The following is a 4,682-nucleotide window of genomic DNA, read 5'->3' as shown; positions in this document are numbered from 1 at the left end:
AAATAAATAAAAATAAAAAAAGGAAATAATAAAATGCAAAATCTTCTCTTCTAACTATTTGAAAAAATTTAATGTATTGTCTACCACATTTGCCCTACAAAGCTATAGAATACTAGAATTTATTCCTCCCATCTAGCTATTAACCAACCTCTCTCTATCGTCCCCTCCCCAACACCCTTCTCATCATCTAATAACCACAATTCTACTCTCTACTTCTATGAGCTCAAATATTTTAGCTCCCACACATGAGTGAGAACAAGAGATATTTATCCTTCCATGCCTGACTTATTTAACTTAACGTAATGTCCTCGAAGCTCATCCATGTTGCCATAAATGACATAAATGTCAGAATTTTATTCTTTTTTTTCCTGGCTGGTTTTCTATTTTGTGTATATATACACTGTCTTCATTCATCTGTTGATGGACTTTTAGATTGATTCCTATCTTGGCTGTTGTGAACAGTGCTGCAGTAAACATGGGGATGCAGGTGTCTCTTCAATATACGTACGGATTTCCTTCCTTCACATAAATACCCAGTAGTGGAATTGTTGGCTTGTATGGTAGCTCTATTTTCAGTTTTCTGAGAAACCTCCATACTGTTTTTTCATATGGTTGTGCTAATTTACATTCCCACCAATAGTGTATAAGAGCTATCTTTTCTCCATATCCTCATCAGCATTTATTTTTTGTCTTTTTGATGACAGCCATTCTATCTGGGGTGAGGTGATACCTCATTGTGGTTTTGATTTGCATTGCCCTGATGATTGGGGATGTTGAGCATCTTTTCATATACCTGTTGGCCATTTGTATTCCTTCTTTTGAGAAATGTCTATTCTGATCCTTTGCCCATTTTTAAATCAGATTATTTATTTTTTACTGTTGAGTTCCCTGTATATTCTGCATATTAATCCCTTAGAGAATGAACAGTTGGCAAATATTTTCACCCATTCTGCAGGCTGTCTCTTCACCCTGTGGATTATTTCCTTTGCTGTGGGGACACAGCATTCTTTTCTTGAAAACCATTTAATTGAGGTATGATTGACATGCAAAAAGCTGTACCTATTTAATGTATACAATTGGTGCATGTGGAGATAAGTATACATCTGTGAACAATCTATGCCATAAACTGTCACCTCCAAAAGTTTCCTTCCCTCCTCTTGATTTATTGTTATTTATCATAAGAACATTCTTGAAAAGATAAAATTACAGAAATGGCTAACAGATTAGTGGTTGCCACAGGTCAAGGAGGGAGCAGGAATAGGAGGGAGGGGGGTATAGCTATAAAAGGCCAACACAAGGGATCCTGTGGTGATAGAAGTGTTCTATATATTGATTATATATCATTGTCAATGCCCTGGCTGTCATAATAGACTGTAGTTTTGCAACATTTGGGAGGGAAACTGGGTAAAAGGTACATGGGATATCTCTATTATTTCTTATAACTGCATCTCAATCCACAATTATCTCAAAATAAAAGTTTAATAAAACAATTTTAAAAAACATTTGGCTGCTGGAGATCTCACAAAATAAGATTACTGTCATCTACTTTAAATTACTTAATTATTCTTCTTCCTGGAAGCAAGAAGTTAGATAAAATGACCAAGGGAACTCATCAAGGTTTTCCATAGCTCTATGACCATAGAATGGTAAACTGCAAAACACAGTGCTTAATAGTCTTTAAAAAATAAAAATGGGTTAAGTTTCATCATAAAGCAATGGAATGTGACTTTCTAATCACTGAATGAAAATGAAATTATATCTGTTTCCACACTACATATAAAACATATAGCTTCCTTTTGAAATTTTTATAAATATATTGCATATCAAAACTTACCTGCTCTTCTCTGTCTTAACTCTTTTAACATTCAATTTCCAGGTGACAAATGCTTTATTCATTCTGAAAGGAAAAATGCTTCTTATATTCCATATCCATAAACCATTTATATGGAATAAATTTAGTAAAAGCTTAGTAATATCAGAATATTCTCTAGAACATGTTTCATTCATCCTGAGTTACCTAAAGTAAATCCTAAACCATATAAATTTTCTCCCAAACTATCAGCAGAATATAGAGCAAAAGGTAAATGTAAATGAAAGTCCTTATAATTCTCACAGATGCAGGATTCACTTAGCTGCAACATTCCAATAAATATTAAAAATGATTTTTAAAATATTGTTTTCCTTTATATGTTTATTGGCTTACTTTGAAAAGAGACTTCATATTTCAAGAAAAGTCAAGATTCAATTTTCAGTGATAATGAAAAGGTACATTGATAAAAGTCTGTATAGTGGGAAGTAAAAAATTAAGGTAATGTATGTCATTTTGATATTATTTAATATTTATGTAAAAAATGCACTTGTAATTTTTAAAACTCAAAGAACCTACGTGAGAAGGAATTGGAAAGTTTCCCTGGTTATGATTCATCATCAATAATTATCATGCATTCTGAAAAAGACATGCCAACTGTTTCTGCAAATCTCTCTCAACTCTAAATGAATATTGCCACCTATATTATGCACGTGTCTAAAGCAGTATCACAATCGCTTCCTTGGTAGCCTTTGCATCTAGAGGAAAACAATCACCTTTAAATAAACACTGAGATGTGATACTTGTTTGCCAATATGAGATTACTTATGTAGCTGGTGAGAGCTAGTGGGTAGCAGAAAATCGTGGGGATAGGGGTGTGTCTGAGAAGCCAACCAAACAGCCAATCTTAGTGATGACATTGGCTAATTTTGAATCAAAGAAGGCTGAAAGGGGCCTGGAGCCATCCAAGCAGTTCAAAGAGAATCCCATGATATCCTTCAAACAGGCTCACTTGAGGCCTTGAAAATCAGGACTGCCTCAATCAAATTCTAGTACCTTGACCTTAAATCCAGTTCCAAAGAAGCACTCCACATAAGTTACTATTTCACTTTAATCCAAATTCATAGAGTCATGGTATCTCAGAACCCTAGAAGATCCCTGAAAATCCTTAAGAATCAGAGGAGAACCCAACGGTGTAAGGCGTATCTGCACCAGGTCACAAAAACTAATATACCAGAAAAGTTTCATGCGGCAAAACAATGATGCTGATGGTCTAATCACCCCTGTACTGGCATCACCAGCTTAAGTTGTTAACATTTCATCTTTATCTCATTTTTCTATTTGAAATATTACCTTTTACAATATCGTGATCTAAGAAAAACTACGAAAATATTAAAATAAAATTTAAAATTAAGTATATTAAGTATATATAAAATTAAGTACAAAGTAAGTAAATATAAAATTTATTTTTTTCTTAACATGAATAAAGAAAATGAATCATTTTGACTATAGACTTTGATACCAAATGTCATGTAAAAAGATGATTCTTGTCCCAGTTGCAGTTGAACTTAAAAAGTTTAATAAATAATAACTATTTAGAGCAGAGCAGACCCTGAGGATGTATCAGAAGGCAAGGATAACAGTGGAAAGTCTGACACTGACAGAGTTTCAAATAAAAAGATACAGAAAATATCACTTTGGATGATATCTTAAATTGATAACCCAGAATCAAAAACCTATCTAGCCCCAATTCTAGCTCCTAAATTACCGGGATGCAATTATCACCTATCTTTGACGAGAAACATGGAACTGTTACTCAGTCACCTACACTACATGTGACAGGTCCCAGAAAATAACAGAACCAGCTTCATTTCCTACCAACTTCATTCCAGGAACACCACTTCTACTGTCAAATCCATACTAAACTAGTTCCTGCTTCACAACTTTGAAACTTGCATCTTCTGGAGCTCCCACACAGCTGCCTAGTTTTCATCATTTAGGTCTCTGCTTCAATGCCACATCTCTGACCATCCTATCTAAAGAACCAATGCACACACACATGTCTCTAATTCTCTGTTTTATTATATTTCTAGGCCTCGTCACGATCTGAAATTATTTATTTACCTATTATTATCTATCTCCTTCCATTAGAATATAAGTTCTATAGGAACAGAAACCTTGTATATTTTTTCACAGTTCTGTCTCCAGTTCTTACACATGTGAAACAAAATAGGTACACAATAACATTTATTTAATAATTAATTTCTCTGTCACAAAATCCTTCTTCTCTTACAAAAAAAAAAAAAGTTTCTCAGGTCCTTAGTTATTCAAGCTATTTACATATTAAATAAACAATTTAAAATATTATTTATCTGTTTTCCTAGTCCCCAGCAGACAAGAACATATCACAAGAAAAAGCAGACATTAGAGAAGATTACAGTATACATCTACCAGACAAAATATGTTAATGATTATTTATGTTACTGATAAAGCTTCTTGTCAACAGTAGACTATTAGTATTAATAGCAAAGTTTGGGTAGAGTCAAAAGTTATACTCAAATTTTGAACTGTGTAGGGGGTCAGGGCCCCTAACCCTTGCATTGTGGTAGAGTCAACTGTAGGGTGTATTTAAGTTTGCCTGACTATAAAATATTTTTACAATATTTATCCAAAAAGACTAAAATTAAGACTTTTTTTTCTGTTTTTTTTTTTTATTATTATACTTTAAGTTCTAGGGTACGTGTGCATAACGTGCAGGTTTGTTACATATGTATACTTATGCCATGTTGGTGTGCTGCACCCATCAACTCGTCAGCACCCATCAATTCATCATTTATATCATGTATAACTCCCCAATGCAATCCCTCCCTCCTCC

The 4,682-nt window shown here is 33.7% G+C and overlaps 1 pseudogene; it reads right to left on the bottom strand.

The window, feature by feature from the left end:
* The window catches only part of LOC108521844 (dynein heavy chain 14, axonemal-like), a 73,519-nt pseudogene that overhangs the window by 33,534 nt on the left and 35,303 nt on the right, over positions 1–4,682 (bottom strand).

Source organism: Rhinopithecus bieti, unplaced genomic scaffold (genome assembly GCF_001698545.2).
Source record: "Rhinopithecus bieti isolate Rb0 unplaced genomic scaffold, ASM169854v2 scaffold_61987, whole genome shotgun sequence".
Taxonomy (NCBI): domain Eukaryota; kingdom Metazoa; phylum Chordata; class Mammalia; order Primates; family Cercopithecidae; genus Rhinopithecus; species Rhinopithecus bieti.
This window is presented reverse-complemented; position numbering and strand designations above follow the sequence as displayed.